Here is an 18,065-nt window from a genome sequence, read left to right as displayed (position 1 = left end):
AATTTATTGCAATTTACCTTAAGTTAATTTATAGTAATAATGCTTAAGACACTATATACTTTTAGGCTACATCTACAGTAGCCCAAATCTTCGAAATGGCCGTGCATATTCAGCACCTCATTAGCATGCTACTGGCCACAGCTTTTCAATATTGCCTCTTTTTGCTCCCACGTGGCTCGTCCAGATGAGGGTCCTTTTCAAAAGGACCCCAGGAACTTCGAAATCCCTGGACGAGCTGCCCAGCAGCGAAAAGCGGCAATTTCAAAGAGCCACGGCCAGTGGCATGCTAATGAGGCGATGAATATGCACTTCAGCACCACATTAGTAATTTTTTAAATGACCATTTACATGGCCATTTCAAAGATTTGGGCTAGTGTAGATACGGCCTTAGAGCTGAAAGTTTCTGTGGTAGGGGTCCTATGATCATAGTGGACTGTCACACATGTAGTCAAGTAGAGTGAGGCTTGCTCCTAGCCTTTCTATGCTCTTTACTATCTGTCTCTTTATTTTTTCACTGTTTATTTCTGGTGGGCAAACATTTTGGCTGCACTTTTACTTTCACTTACCAGGGGTTTGTTTAAACTTGTCTGCCACTTTTCTACCTACTCATCCCAGGCTCTCTGGGATCCCACAGAGCAGACTGTAGCCAGACAGAGGCTGCCCCCCACCTTTTGCTATACTCCATCTTGCTTTCCTTAGGTGCTTCAGGCATGAAAGGGTTAAAAGGAATGGCCCTGTCTTGGAATGCCCGAGAGCGCAGATGTGCACACCTCCTAGCACAAGTCTTTGATGCTCCGGAGCAAGAGCCAGACTGACCCTGAATGGGCCGAAACCAGACAACAAAGCACAACGGACTAACAAACCGCCAGGGCCTCGGTCTGCGCTTGACTGGTACCGGTGATAAATACGCCCACTTGGTCCCAGACGGAGGAATCTCCGGCCCATTAAGAAAAAAATGTCCTACATTGTTAAATTGTCTCCACCTCACAGGTGCTAACTAAGCCCTTGAACTCCCCATGAGAATCAGCATCAAGGGACGATTTAATTCAATTGGCACCCTTTTAGATAAGGAAGAAGCATACATGACCCAAGAGGTATAAAAGGAGGGTCTGGCAGACCCCTTTTTGAGCTCCAATTATCTTTTCCTGCCGGACAGGAAGGTTATTGTCTCCTGAGGTCCCAGGGGACACCTGCTTCCTCGAAAAAAAAGGAAAAAAGACTTCTTCCCGAGGGATTGAGAGAAGACTGGCCACGCCACGTTGGTAACGCAGGGGTGAGAATAAGACCTGCTAGGTATTTTACCTTTTGCTTTTGCGTGCATTTAACAAGTATAGATCTATGAATTAAAGTGTATGCTAGCTATTTGTAATCAACGTATAAACCTTGTAACATTTTAACCACAAGAGTTTAACTCATTAGTTAAATAAACAAAGTAATTGATTAAGTGGTAACCTGACTCCTCCTGTTACTGTGCAAACTGAACACAAAAACAAAGAGCCCAGCTGCTTTCAGCTGTAACAGCCTGGTCACCAGTGAAATGTGGTGAGAGCCAGCATTGAGTCGTGCTGCCTCCACGGAGCAGGCTCTTGGGGCACCCGTCAGCCAACCCTGGCTGCCCGCTGTGAAGGGATTTTATCCTAGCTGTTGAAGTCTCAGTTGTATAAGGCTCTCAGTGCAACCTTGGGGCACCCATCAGCCAGCCCTGGCGGCCCACTGCGAAGGAACTCTGTTCTAGCAGTAAAAGACTCGGGTGTTTAGGATCCTGGGGCATCCGTCAGCTTGCCCAGGCCGCCCACTGCGAAAGGACTCTGTCCTAGCAGTTGAAATCTTGGATGAAAACAAGGGCATAGTTGGTATCTCACCTGACCATCGGCTAACAGCAGACTGAGCATGCTTCTCTGTCATCTGCCTTCGCTTTGCTCCTTTTCCTCCTTTCTTTTTATTTCCTACTGGCTGCCATTTTGGAGAGGTCTTTTCCTCCTCTTTTTTCTTTCTTCTCCCCACTGTCCACCACCACAAGCTCTTTGGAGCTTGCTTTCGCTTTGTCTGTTTCTTACTTTTCAGAGCACTGGACACAAGCCTGAGTGATGACATAAATGGACTATGACTTCCAGTGAGGAGCATGGTCAGGGGAAGCAGTGGCTTCCTTTTCCTGACAGGCGATGCTTACCTGTTTGTTGTTCCAAGTAGACCTCCAGCTCGAAGTGAATGAATATGGATCCCATCACGGAGCAAGCTCCACCCATGAACTTATGTACTGTGGTGGAGACTAAGATTCTGTTTTGCTTCATGGGTGGTACCCCCAAGGACATTTATGGACTGAATCATAAGTACCCCCACCTACATCTGGGACATGGTGAATTATGACTATCATTTTGACTTTTGTTTGCTTGCTCCTTTTCCTTTAAACACAACCTTGATTCCAGGATCTGCTGTACTATTAATTTGCCTTTGCTTTCAACTTGTTTTAAACATTCTCTCAATAAAACTTTTCAATATTCTTGACATTAGATAAATAGTGACTAATTACAATGGCAGTAATAACTACTACATTGTCTGGCCAAAGGAGCTCTTTCTCCTTCATATAATTTGGCTTAGTAAATTTTTAAAAAAAATAAGTCCATATCTCCATCCAGAGGACTACACAGAGACTGATACAGATATTTATTATAATGCAAAACTTCTCTCTATACTTCTTTAAGATCTGCTTATGCATAACTGCAGAAAAATTGCCAATTTCTTTTCATAATATTTTCATTAGCATTATTTCTTGGATCCATTTTATAAGTGTAACCCTTCCATTAATGGCAGGTGAGCACCAGAAGGGCCAGGTTCAGTTCCTCGGGGATTCCGGTCAATAATGCAACCAACTGGCTTGAGCCCCCACCCAGTAACATGGGACAATCGAACCCTACCTGCTGGGTTCCTGTAAATGTAGTTCTTCCTCTCTCACAAGCACGGAGTCTGTGATAGAAACAGTTTGTTGAATATCAATAGCCTAATATAAATTTATACAGCAGCACAAGCAGGATTTCTGAACAAAGGAACAGTAAACCCCATTAAGCAAGGCACTGTCCCCAGAGTCTGCTGAGCCAAGCTCCTTGCTTAGAACTCTTTATCTGTACACATCCCACTTATAGAGTGTAACTCTGTCTCAACTGTTCACTCATGGTGCAGTTCCATCAGTACCAACCCAGAGTTTACAGGTATCTCAGCACGGAGATTCCTGCCACATTGGGGAAGGATCACTTTCTGGCTGCTTGCTCGCTGCACTCTACCAGTTGCCCCTGCTATCTGCTTGCCTGCTGTACTCTTCTGGCTGCCCCTGCTGGCTGCTTGCCCACTTCACTGGACTGAGCACTTGCCCACTCTGCTCCTTCGGCTGCCCCTTTGTCTCTGCTTGTGGATCTGGCTGTAGGCAAACACTGTGATTTCACCTCTCCGTGGCTTCAGCTTTGGGCCTAGACACAAGAATCTTGGTGTCCTCTAGGGTGCATGCTCACGGAATAACTACAGACCCCAGCATTGGTCTGGGTTTTAGTTCTGTCTTTCAGCAGTGAGGGGAAGGATTAGTCAAACCAGACTTACGGCTGCAAGGCTAGAACACTTCCACCAGTACTCTCCCCGCTCTTTTGTTCTACAGTATTCTGCTGAGGGGTCTCATGTGCGAGCCACATCTAACGCAGCGATGACAACTGCCCTGTATCCCCACAATAATTTCAAGCATTGGTGATATTCCACAATTCTTACACTGGGTGATAACATAAGTGGTGACTTTACATATTCCACAATTCTTACACTGGGTGATAACATAAGTGGTGACTTTACAGCAACAAATTGTTTACAATAGGTGAAACACCACTTCTTCACGTACTATGCAGCAGTCTTGCAAACAAAACAACTATTTATTTACATATACACACAGCCTGAAACAATTCTCTTGTAAGTGGTCTGTGACGAAGACATTCCTCGAATTCCTGCTTCCACATTTCTTACATCAGGTTTAGCACCATTGAACGTTCAATACTTTTCCAAATATTAATGTATCTGAGAACAGTTTTAGGTTGAAAGAGGTCACCAAAGCTGTCCATCCTAACCCAAAAGCCACTGAAGTCAACAGAAACTACATTTTGAAGACCGGCATCCAAACAGCTTAGCATGTTGCCATACAGATTTTGCTCCCTATTCATGAAATTTTTTACTTCCGTATATAACAGGAAAGATCAAAAAAATTGCTCTAGGACTGACTGATTTTGACTTGATGAGTTTAATGGCATATTTGAACTTATGTGTAGGTTTTTGCTTTTCTGACCAACACTGAGCCAAGACACTGTCCTAAACCTGCTCACGTTAAAAGACTCAGTTCCATAGATAGGTAAGCAGGTTGTAACATTTAAGCAGAAAGTCTTTACACACTTAAAGAAGACATATTTCTGTCTCACTGGTGTTATCGGCAAAGCTTTAATAAAATTTAATGCAGGAGAGATTTGTTTCAAGAGGTGAAGGAAGTCTTTCAGCATGCTAAGTCTCACTGAAAGACAATAAATGGCATTTTTCATACCCCTGAAAGTAAAAATATTCCACAGTGGTGACTGAAGGTTGTTTGTGTGCATACACATGTGCATGCCTTCTCTATTCTGCCTTCTGCCAATGTAGTGTGGTGTTATGAGCACTTCCCTCCTCCATGTCCCTTTTCTCCTGGCCCCTAGAGGGTCACAGTATGAAAGGTGCAAGACAAAATTCCCCTCACTGGAGGGTCTACTTTATGAAATACAAACAAACTTAAAATAAAGACAAATTTCTGCCCAAAGTAATCTCTCTCTATTTCTATAAAAAATCAAAGGCTGCTCTTTTGAAGAGGCATGTGCTCAAATAAAAAGTTCTTCCCTGGTTGCACAGCGATGCTCCTTGGGGCTTGTAGTGTTTGGAAATTCCTATCTTAGGGGAGTGTTTCTTTCTCTGTGAGCACCTCCCCTAAGCTCAACTGTAAGATGCTTAGGTGAATATTATTCAATTAACTGTCTAGATAGGCTTCTTCCTCTTAAATTACCTGTCACCAGTAGCCTGTACTTGGTCTCCATCTAGGGACCAGTGACCTCATGATACTGCCACTGATATATAACATGTATCTAGACCACGCTGACCTCTGGTTCTCGCTCCAGTTTCAATACTTAGGTATCCCATGTGTTCAAGTCCCATTAGCAAAAATCAAGGTAATTAATTACTGGGAACTCTTTCATTAATCCTTTTAACCACACTTGAAACAGGCTGCCAAGTTGCAATGAATTAACATCTTTACAAAGTAATATCACAAATTAATGAATTATACTCCCAATGAACCTATCTGTACCTCCAGATAATGTGACGAATGAGAAAAACCCACCAGGCCTCTGCCACTCTGGCAAAATGGAGCCTCACAGCTACCATAGTATGGGGAAAGAGAGGAGAGACATGCTGAAACAGAACACAAAGAAGCTTCCTGTGACCTGTGTCAGAATTTAAATTTGTGAAAAGGGAGGTTGAGACAGACCAATCAACATTCCCTCTTCCCCTGATGTCCAATGAGTGAATAGATCCTCCACAGGCCCTTTACCTCCTCTCTATCTGGTGCACGCCTCCTTCTTTCTACTGGAGCTGACCCAGTCATCTTTGGTCCCACAACATTTTTCACCTGCTCCTGTGGTAGGTATCATTTTCATTCATTATGACACAAAAGACTACGTGTCATTCTATCTTAATTCAAACTATATAACAGGGAATCTTAATTCTGAATAGCTTACGCCTCATCCATGACATGCCTTCAAAGACCAGCAAATAATACCCAACTCAAAAACACAAAAGGCAGGAAATACAAAATAAAGCCATAATAAATATACTTGCCTGACCTAATCTAACATCCACATTCTCTCACACACCATTTTTACCCCAAGCAGATGAACCCTAATTGATTACACCTGATGACAACAACCAGATGACACAGAACACCAGATGGCACACCACAAAAGTAACAAAGGTCAAATGACACTTCTTAGTTAAGCATATGCATCTCCCAAAAGGCAGCATTATATTATATTATATTATATTATATTATATTACTTTGAGCCTTTAATAGAAATATACAACTGTCATGGTCATCAGTGGGATTTCTCTGACAGAAAAGTCATTATATGATATGTGGTAGTTACTCCTGATATGTGGTATGGTAAACCAGGTCATCTTAATAAAAGATATCATAGCTAACTACATTGGGTATGTAGGAGCACGCTAATGTTATTTTTCCCAGAAACAATGTATTCTATAGCAATTTAAATAGGCATTTGTGACCTTTAATATAAAAGGCATTTTCTTCTCTGTCATACACAGTATCTAATTTTCCCAGTGGGTGATAATGAAGTTAATAGGAGTTTAAATTACTGGAGATTGGATGGTGGGAACTACCTGGTGATGAAAACAGAGGGTTTTGAATAATTTTAGATGTGTACAGTATGTGCAGTATTGCTGGCTTCCTTCACATTGCTTAATGTGGAACTGGATGCTGACTGTAAATGACAGGTGGCAAAAATATCTCTGCTAATGAAATTAAATTCTGTTTTTGTATTATAATTCTGGCATTTACCATATGCTGGTATATAAGAGTTATATTTTTGCCATATAAATAAAAGATTGCATTTTGTGGTATGGCAATGGAAAGATCCAGGACCAATGCCAGATGAACTATCACTACTGACATACGGATGCTTAAAGTTATGCAAAAGAAAACACCAGAGGCTTAGGGAATACAGCTGAAATCATGCTGAACTGTAAATTATACACAACACACAAATAGCTTGGAGCCACAAGATAATTAATAACTATTGTATTTAAGTATTGTGAATTCAGTTTCATTCATCATTAATTTTGTCTGTTTAACAAGTGTTCTCTTGGTAATTGCTTGTTTCTCTTGTCTGTATATGATGTTAGCAGGTAGGCTAGATGAACAAAGTGATTAGAAAGAACTTTAATTGTATTTTGACAATTGTCCTTATTCTAACAGGTAATGGACACAAAGGCTGCACACCAAATTAAGAATAAGTCCATTTCAAAAGATGTCATATATCACTGCTTATCTACATTAACAACTTCAGTTTCAGTGAGTAGGATGCAGGTTCAGAATAATTTGGGTCTTTAAAACAATCCCCAAACTATCAGCAGAACAATGTATACAGATCATTAGATTAATGGAACATTAAACTGTGTTATACTGTTCTGGTGTAGAAGTGAATGACATGGTGTCAGAAGTAAACTAAAAGCAGAACAGAACAGAAGTGAAATAACTGTGGTTGCAAACAGAAGGAACATGTCATACTTCAGTGCCTTTAGAATGCTTCAGAATGGACAGCTTGAAAATAGTATTTTGCAAGACATCATGTTGCTTACCAAGCAGCGCAAAACCCAGTTGATATACTAGGTTGATATAATGTCATTGATTTATTGTAGAAGTATAGCACTTAGGTTAGCAAAAAAAGAGAACAAAGTAGTGATAACTTAAGTACTCATGGACAACAAAAGGCAGAAAACACACCAACATGAATTTTCTTGGCAAAAAAAGGAAAAAAAAAGATAATTTTCCTAATCTTCATCTTCATATGGTTGATGTAAATTCAGGGCAACAACTATAACTGGACGTCTATATGGTTGAGTCAAGAATTGCTTCTGGAGTAGCAGGGTGTACTTTCTGGGGTGCCTCCATTGTGAGTTGGGCCCTGAATTGCTATATATTTCATACCATGTTCTGGATGACTGCAACCACACATTGCAGCATCTTTAATTTTCCTTTTGTGCAGCAAGTACCTGCATCTGCCATGCTTTGTGCAGATATTGTGTAAAGTTGACCACGAGCTTTGTGGCAGACGGAGAACAGGAACCTTCTGTGTTGGGTCTTTCACAAAGTGTTTGTTTTCCCCTCATATGCAACCAGCTCAGTGATTCACCAATATTTTTGTCAATAAAGGTACACATTTATTCTGGAGTCATAACACTGATTTCGTCTGAATGTTCAAATGGTCAAAAGTTTACTCTCTTAGTTGTGAGTTATCTTTATTATTTACAATATTCATGGTGGTTTTATACTTGCTTTTAGGTATATCCAGATTGTTGACATTGGCTATTCCTGTAGGCCTTGACACAGTAGTCCTTCTTTTTCCAGCAAAATGTTTAGGCACATCTCATCGACATAAAAACATACGAGTGGTCACATTGGGTCAGACCAATGATCCATCTTAGCCCAGTAGTCTGTTTTCTGCGAGTGGCCAGTGCCAGATGTTTCAGAAGCTGCGTCTACACGTGCACGCTACTTCGAAGTAGCGGCACCAACTTCGAAATAGCCCCCATCGTGTCTACACGCGTCGGGCGCTATTTCGAAGTTAACTTCGATGTTAGGCGGCGAGACGTCGAAGTCGCTAACCTCATGAGGAGATAGGAATAGCGCCCTACTTCGACGTTCAACGTCGAAGTAGGGGCCGTGTAGACGATCCGTGTCCCGCAACGTCAAAATTGCTGGGTCCTCCATGGCGGCCATCAGCTGGGGGGTTGAGAGATGCTCTCTCTCCAGCCCCTGCGGGGCTCTATGGTCACCGTGGGCAGCAGCCCTTAGCTCAGGGCTTCTGGCTGCTTCTGCGGCAGCTGGGGATCTATGCTGCAGGCACAGGGTCTGCAACCAATTGTCAGCTCTGTGTATCTTGTGTTGTTTAGTGCAACTGTGTCTGGGAGGGGCCCTTTAAGGGAGCGGCTTGCTGTTGAGTCCGCCCTGTGACCCTGTCTGCAGCTGTGCCTGGCATCCCTATTTCGATGTGTGCTACTTTGACGTGTAGACGTTCCCTCGCTGCGCCTATTTCGATGTTGGGCTGAGCAACGTCGAAGTTGAACATCGACGTTGCCAGCCCTGGAGGACGTGTAGACGTTATTCATCGAAATAGACTATTTCGATGTTGGCTGCACGTGTAGACGTAGCCAGAAAGATTAATAGAACTGGACAATCATCAACTGATCCACCTCTGTTGCCCAGTTCCTGCTTCTGACAATCATGTGTCCTTTGCTTTATAGAAATGGACTTAAATGCATTTGAGGCCCTATGTCATTAGACTATGGCATGTTCCTTTGCAAAAGATTTTGCTGAACTAATATGAGGGCAATTTTACATACGTTTGAAAATTAGAATAGATCCAAACAAATACCCTACATTCCTTGTCTGAATCTGTGTTTGTAATGCGTATCTCCAAATTTGTCTGGATCCCAAAAGCACCCAAACGGAGTGAGTTTGGATTTATATCCTGAGTTTAGACTTCCATGTTCAGGAATATTTGGAGCATGGGTTTCTGATTTTGCTCATTAAGCATCATAAAGTTGTACTAGATCCACAAAGGTATTTAACCATTGCAACAGTGAGTGTTGCAACACCTTTAGGCATGCTGCTGCTTAGTCCCACACACAATTTTTGGAGATGATTAGGTGCTTAAGAATAGGGATTCTCAAAAGCAAATGTTGTGAGAAAAGCTGCCAAAACTAGTCAGTGGAAAATGTTGTGGAGAGGAATGTGGCCTAAGCCACTCTCCTGAAAGATATCAGGGGGTAGCTGTGTTAGGTTAGTCTGTATCTGCCAAAACAATGAGACATCCTGTGGCACCTTGTAAACTAACAGATTTACATACGTATAAGCTTTTGTGGGCAAAGACCCACTTTGTCAGACGCCTGAAAGATAGCCTCTGAATCAAAGGGAGGTGCCTACCTCTGGGTGGGAGTCACAGCTATGAATCTTTTCTGAAGTTCTCCACCAAAGTCGGGTCAAGTCAGTCTTCCTTCATGCAAAGGAAAAGAGACTCTCCCTGTCATTACAGCTAATGGCCAGAGACCAGCACACTCACCTGTAAAGTGCAAGATTGGCTTCAAATTCCTGTCTGGAGCAAGCTCTGGCATGTAATCATAAGCTATGTGTGCATGGGGGGGATGCAGATTGAAGTATGTCCCCAGATTTTTGCTCAGCCTGCTGGGCAGGCTGACAGGGGCCCTGCCCTTTTTCCAGCTTGACTTCCCCCTGGCATGCTTATCTTGTCCCCTCACCCTGGCAGCCAGGCCTGGGTATGGAACAGAGGGCGCCAGAGCAGCCATTCTCAGAACACAAGCTACTGGTCACGGTTCTGTGTAGCATAGAGACTGCCTCTGAGAACCCAGCTAGGGAGGTAGCAGCTAAGCTCTCTCAGAGATCTGGTGTGCTGTACAGACCCTGAGCAGTTATCTTCAGCTGACATGCTAAGTGACTCCATCCTCCCACCACAGTGATCTGCCCTGGCCTGGCTGCCAGGGAGAGTGGCTAAATGTGCTGGTGTGAGAAGAGGTATAGCAGGAGGAGGACAGAGCCCCTTGCCCACAAGTAACTCTGGTGGGTAAGGAACAGCACAGTGCTGCTGACTGGGTGTAAGGGGAGGAGGTCCTTGAGCAGAGGAGATACATGGGGTGGTCACATGCCCTCTCCTTTTGATTGGTCCCCCCACACCAGTATAAGGAAACCTGAATTATCTATGCATGCCTATCTAGGTCTAGGTCTAGGTCTAGGTTCCTATTCTAGGAACATGGCCTGACCAGCTTTATGTCTCAATATGCCTTTTTTGAAACTGTTCCACCCTATGTGGATAAATAGTCATAGGAGTGGGAACTGTATCTCAGGTCTCCTCTTTCCATAGAATATACTCAAACATTCAGGATGCAGTGAATTCTGGGTGTAGGCCTAACCTTTCTCAAGCTCTGCTGGGCCACATCTACACTAGCCCCTTCCTTTTGGAAAAGGCATGTTAATGAGTGAGTTGGGAAGATGTTAATGAGGTGCTTCCATGAATATGCAGTGCCTCATTAGCATAATGGCAGCTGCACACGATTCAAAAGTGCTGCTTCCGAATTGCGCGCCACCCATGTAGAGGGGGGTTTTTCAAAAGGACCCCCTAGACTTCGAAAGCCCCTTCTTCCTATTTGGTTTTAGGAACAAGGGGCTTTCAAAGTCTGTGGGGTCCTTTCCAAAAGCCCTTGTCTACATGGGCGGTGCGCAATTCAAAAGCGGCACTTTCAAATCACATGCGGCTGCCATTATGCTAATGAGATCCTGCATATTCATGGTAGCACCTCATTAGCATCTTCCTAACTCAACCATTACCATGCCTCTTCCGAAAGGAAGGGGCTAGTGTAGACCTAGCCCTGGTGTCTCTTTAAGCTTTTCTAAAATAAAATATATATTACGAGCCCACACTCCTGGGTGAAAGAGGCTCAGAGTGGCTTGTATTTTTAGCATAGCACTGCCTGTCATCCAGCCAGTCTGTCTCTGCTTGAGTCACATAGGTCACAAGATTGTCAATTTAAATCCAGCCACTCACTTGCTATAACACATTTGTTAGACTTGGAAATGTGCCTTGAACTCCTACCTCTAACACCTCAATCTGTTTTGCAGCATATTCCAGAATAGCTATCAGATGGATATTGGATGATTGATATTCAGATGGTAGAATGTGGCTGGTATTTATGCTATATGTCAAATGCTTTATTATGATTTGACCATCCCTCGTCTGCAGAGCTGGCAGAGACCCTCAGTCTGGTGCAGCTGCTAACGTCTCTTTCAATTGAGGCAATGCAGGAGAGAATTCCGAAGGCACTTGGGGGTCAAAAAGTGGCATTAAGACTCTGAGAGTGAGAAGATGAAACCTGATTTTGAATTGCAATGCAACAGCAAGTAAAAAAGTGGCAGTCATTTTCAGTGGAATGGTAACAATCTGGACATTAAAAAATAAAACACCTGGAAAGGGTCAGATAATGTTAATAAGCTTATCGACATGTTGTCCACATAAAAACAATGTGTGATCTCCGAGGATCCATATATTGTTTGTGCCTAGCGACTCCATGATTAAAAAAAAAAAAAAAGCCCTGCCAAATTCACTGGGACAAACATTTGGATACCCCTGGAAACTCCAAACCTCTGGAGGATTCTCTTTAAGGTTTTCTTCTTCTTCAGCTCCATCTCCTACTTTTTATGTAACTAAGGGTGCTTCATCTATAATGTTCTTCTTGGAGGCTTAATAGCCCTCTCCCTTTACTTACCAGAGGTTTTGGGTCATATTATTCTTCCATGCCTCTCCCTGACAGCAGGACTTTCTACATGGGGGTATACCCCATGCCCCCATCTCTCTCTAACCTGAGGATCCCACTCTGAGTTTACAAATGGGTTAAGGTCCAGGACTTGTAATACACTAAATTTCATATTCTGTGGTGCACACTGGAATCTGGACCATCTAAAAACCCCACAGCATACCAAAGCATGAGAGAATCCAAGAAGAGCTGCACCCAAATCAAAAAGCCTGGTTAGGATGAATTTAGATTTAAATTCCATAGCTCAAACCATCTGGATGCCTCTAGTACCTCTGAGATGTTTATTAACACAGCCAAAATTTGTGGCATAATGTGGATTCTGACAGGCTCTCTGATCCTACTGTGAATATATAGGGGAAAGTAGGGAATTTGTTACTACTGTCAGCATTGCCATAATCATTTAATTGCTTCTAAGCCAAGCAGGTGAACATAAGCAGGCTTTCAAAACCTGTTTGAGTGATGATCCAGACTAGTGATTGTATTATTGATTGTAGTAGTAGTTGCAAACTTAAGTCTCAACAATTATTTTTGTGCCTAGACAGAAAGCTGATTAAGCCCTGATGTGGGAAGTTTTGAAGGCCTGGGCTTGAATAAAATAAGGAAAATAGTCTGTGGCCAAAGTACTGTCAGTGACAGATCCTACTTTTTTCTTCTAGAAGCCTGAAAAATACTTTGAGTCAATTAAGTGGGTCAGTGATGTGTTCAGGCTGGAGTTAACCTGGAACCTCTAGGCATTTGGAGCTCAAGGACTGCTTTGTTTAAAATAGTGGTTTTGAAAATAAGTCACTGTGACTGAAAAAAAGGTTTGAGGGTTTTAAGAAACATTAAGAAACATCCTTTTTTTAAATCCTTTCCAGATTCTAATATTTACAATTGCAATATCTATTGCACCATAAAATGGTCACATACAGAGACTGATGTTTCATTATCTGAAATGAAGTTTCACTATGACTGGAATCTAATTTGGAGAAGTATGCCTTCTAGAAAGGTTGCTGCTGGTGATCAAGTTGTGCATCATTTGGTACGATAGACATTACTGAGGAATCAATGAACTCAAGGTAAAAACAATGCACTAGACAATCAGTGTTAATAATTAAAATGTTGTGTCTTAATCATACTAAGAAAATTCAGCTCTGTAGAACAGATTGAGATGGCATTTTTCTTTGCACTTTATCAATAATAAACATTGGATTTTGTGAAATTCATTTACACTGTATGCTTTTTTTTCATAAATTGTCTGAAGACATTTTTCCCCAGTGAAAATGGCTAGCAAAATTACTGTTGTTTTGTAACTTGATACAAAATCAAAGAACATTATGATATGACCTTCTAGCTCCTAAATTTTGTGAATTACATGGAAATATTCAAGGATTTTTATTTTTATGCCTTATTAATGTAAAGTGAAAAGTAGCAACACTGGGGTGAATAGCCTTAAAGCATGTTACAGTTCTCTGGTGGTGGTTATATTTTCTAAAATGCATATCTAGGTGACTGTGAACTTTACAGAGAGGTTTTTTATTACATGCTGCATGTTGACATGACATGATTTACATTCCAGAAGTAGACTTGGCAAATGAGATACTATTGTCCTGTAATTTCAATGCAGTAATTTCAATCGGGAAACAGGCCCTCATTTGAGACATGTCTGAGTGATAGTGGCAATAGCCAGCATAAATGAGGAGGTGCTCAGTGCATCAGATACTAGAAATTTATGGGTATATAGCAATGAACTATGGAAGACCAATAGTACATTACTTCAGGAATTCTACTGTGGGCAAAAGCATCAGCCTATACTGTGGACTTTCCTTTTGCTGAGAAACTGAAAAGTCAAGCCTTGCAGGGCATGGTTTGAATAACACAAATTCATGTATCAATTATAGAAAGCACTGCATTTAGTGGATCCCTCTCGATGCTTGTCTTGGTTTCACAATGGTAAAGACAATGAAGATGAAATTGGAGAGTTCATTTAAAAATCCTATAATTGATTCTCCATAAGGAGCTATTTTATAATCTTTGTGAAATGATGGGGATGCATGATGGGAAATAAAATCTCCAGTGGAGGCAGTAAGGGCTGGCTCTAGTGCTCAGTAGCTGTCGAGTTGCATTATGCTGATCAGCCTCTCAATACCCATCACACATTCCATATATGACTAATATGTTACAGAAAAACAAATTCAGAAATGTTTTAGTGTGTTAAACTAGCCAGTGCTAGTATTACGAATCCCAGGCTGAGGTCTGAGAGGAGCAGTATTTAGACTTGGATAAGTGACAGGTTGCATACTGTGTGATGCATCAGAGATGGAAACAGGAGCACCATACAAAGAGGAAAGGCGAAGTTCTGGATTTCCAGTGTAGCCCTGGTCTCTGGTCCTGGTAAAAGACACATGATAACATGTTCAATATGAATATGAAACCCTTTCCCTGACTTTTTAGAGTTTTTATTTCTGCAATGTCAGTCACAAATACTTCTATTATTTTCCCCTCTTCAATGGCCAATGTTCCCAAAAGCACATAGGCAGTTTAATACACAGAGAACATGATGATTTCTGCCCCCAATCAGAAACATACTAAAGTGCATGCTTAAATTTAAGCATGTGCTTAAGAGCTTTCCTGAATAATATCATAAATCAACTTGTCCAATAGCAGTGATCCATGGCGAGCTTTCCAAAGGAGAAAAATGAAATAAATGATCATCCTACTAATTTATCCTTGGTAGTTGTAATAAAATGAGGAAGCATGTGCATCACAGCTATGATTAGAAGCACTAAGACTGATGAGTTGCTTGACTTAACTGCCATTTCTCTTCCACAGTTTCTGTTTGCGCTGTCTTCACAGCTGATATCCTTTCCATCATCTCGTGTCAAGAGCTTTGTCCTTACACCTCTAGGTCATCTGAAAAAAATTCACTGCCAAATTATTGTGACATTAAACCTGCCAGTCCCATTGCTGAGAATCTAATCAAATAGCTGCAAGAAGTAAACAGGAACTCCAAATGTTCAAGCTTGTTGCATTGCTTGAGTATGTAGCAAACTGCTTTTGAGCACATAAATTAATTTTTATTTCTACACAGATGGAAAAAGGCAGAGGGTAAACCCAGGACAGTGATTGTATCAGAAAGAAGTAAGGCAGCAAGGCTATGTCTAAATGAGAGGGTTTTTCCAGCAAAAAAAGGCTTTCGTTGGAAAAACCTGCTGAGCCACTACATGCAAAATGTGCTTTCTTATCGACAAAACGCTGCACATCTGCTGGCAGTATTATACCTCTCCCCATTTAGGTATAACACCTTTCTCAACAGTGTTTAGTTGAGAAAACAGCCATATAAACAGTCGGGGACTCTTTTGTTGACAGACAGGGCTTCTGGTTCACAGGGCAGCCCTGTTTGCCGTGCTTCTGGTCAGCCATTCGGTCAAGAGAGGGCTGGGCAGTCTGTCTGATCTCTGTCGACAGAGTGGGTTGCTCCGTCAATCATCTTTTATTCATGGATGCAGTCTGTTGACAGAAGATTTCCTGGAAAACCCTTCTGACAGTCACATCTGGCTGCAGATGCTTCTCTTGTATATGTAGCCCCAGGAAGAGAAGGGTTGAATGAGCATGGAACAATTTACTTTCAGTCTGAATCCTGGGTGTTTACCTATAGTACTTTCCTCCTGGTGCCTGGAATTAGTTTTCTTCTTTTTATTTTCATTTTACTAATTAATGGGTAGAAACTGACACAACTATTTAAATTGATAATGTTTCTGGAATCACGTGAGTGTGGTAGTAATTCGCTGCAAACCAGGATAGCATCCTTACGGCACTTTTTGCCTTTCCTTTGTGGGCCCAACATTAGTCTCACAAGCTGCCAGCTTTGAAAAAACCATGGGTCAGAGCTAGGGTCACAAAGAGACACAGGTGTGATGATGCCAGAGCCAGCCTAGCAGGGCCCAGCTGGTTGGCAGGGCCTGAGGTGGCATGCTGACAGTGGAGCCCAGCCGGTGGGAGATGGACACAATAGTTAATTGGAGCACAGGGGACTGAGAGTCACACAGCCCAAGACAACTGCCCTGTTTGCCTTCTCCGCCTTGCCCTAAGGACGGTGTGGGTGATGCTCCACATCAGCATGCCTAGTTTTTTAGGTTTTGAGCTCAGCTATGCAACCATGAAAAAGAAAATAAAGTGAGTAAAAGAAATCTGAGATTCTCATGTATTCACATGACTCCAGGAGCTGAAGGTCTTTAAGAAAAACAACAAATATTGAAAGATTTTTAATATAAGTTGAGGGAGTTGGCAATATCCCCCAGTCTGTGTGGTAACTTTTTCATGCCAACATTATGAAAATGGAAAATAGGGTATGATGATCACTGATGGCAAACAAAAAAAAAAAAGGGTCAACAATAACCATTCCCCTCCTGCCCCACTGTAGGAAGTTAATGCCATTTCTGGTGTTTTGGTGTTTTCATTTTACACTCTACGCAGCTACATCAACATGGGTTGGGTGATTGGCGGACCAACAGGGGTAACTGCGCCAGGACCCAGCAATTCAAAAGAGCACAGGACTGCCAGTTGCCGCCGTTGCTAATTCAGAATCAGCTAGAGTTGTGGGCCCTTTAAATCACCACCAGAGCCCAATATGGTATGCTGCAGAACCCCAGGTGGTGCAGAGTTGTTCTGAATAGCTAGCAGTGGGTGGGGAGGCTTGCCCCAGCCCCTCTCTTTCTAGAGGTACAATATAAATATAATGAGTCTGCAAGCTGATTCAATATACTTTTCCACTGTCACTTCAATTTCAGAACTTTTTACAAAAGAAGTAGGAATTCCTCTACCAGTATTAGCACAGTTCTGGCTTCCTTAGAGAAAAGTTTGGAAGAAAATGTCTTTGAACACAGTGACAAGATCCCTCTTTGGTATGCCCAATACTGATATATTTATAGCTCTAAAATTATTTTATAATTGAATTTCTTCGTAATAAATATTTTGATTAATAGAATCAGATATACCTTGAACACTTCGTTATGTTCTCATATTCTCTTGAGTTGAAAGGAATAAAATGCAGTGTAACCAAAGGGTACTCAACTGCCTCCTGAAGCTTAGAAGTCTTTGAGTGCAAAAGCAGCTAGGGTCTACAGCCTATGGACATCTGACTTTCCGTTGATTTCTCTGGGCTTCAGATTCAACTCCTAATGTATTTTAATTAACCAAAATGGCAATGCCCAACATGTCGAAACAAACGTCCAGACTCCTTACATCCACCACAACTAAACTCCAAGGCAACTTTTTTGATTAGTAAGGTGTCTGTGAGAGGACAGAAACAGTCCCACATGCTTGAAAAGCACCCGCCTATTAATTACTCCAAGCAAACCTCCTATGATAATCAAGGGTTTCTGATGACCCCTCCCAGAGGACATTTTCTTGTCTATCTCTATTATTGACTACTGTATACAGGAGAGGACCTTTGGAGAGAAATATTCCACGCTGCAAAGTTTTTCACACATTACAAAATGGAGAACTCAGAATTAAATACAGGGCCAACACCCTCTAGGGTGTTATTCCTTTGTGTGGGTCTGACCCAAAGCCTAGTGCCGTCAAAGTGTGCTTATACCATCTTCAGTGGGCTTGGTATGAGGTCCTGTACAGTGCACTTGTCAATGCAAAATTGGCTAGCCAATCACTGTTTTTCACAAAATAGTATGCAAACATAAAAAGAAGTAAAGCCAGCTACTGCGGGGGGTGAGGGTGGGGGTGCACTTGGTCTCTTGCAGGATGTACCTCCTCAGAGATGTCACTTCTTGGAAGCAAACTGAAGATGGTATCAGGTGTCAGCAGTAGGGAACCAGTGGGCAACCCTGAGAGCCAAGAAGGGTTTTTAGTTAGCAGAGATCAGCAGCCTCAAGGAGCCAGAGCCAAAAGCATCAGGCCTGGGAATT

The sequence above is a fragment of the Carettochelys insculpta genome, chromosome 3 (assembly GCF_033958435.1).
Source record: "Carettochelys insculpta isolate YL-2023 chromosome 3, ASM3395843v1, whole genome shotgun sequence".
Taxonomy (NCBI): domain Eukaryota; kingdom Metazoa; phylum Chordata; order Testudines; family Carettochelyidae; genus Carettochelys; species Carettochelys insculpta.
This window is presented reverse-complemented; position numbering follows the sequence as displayed.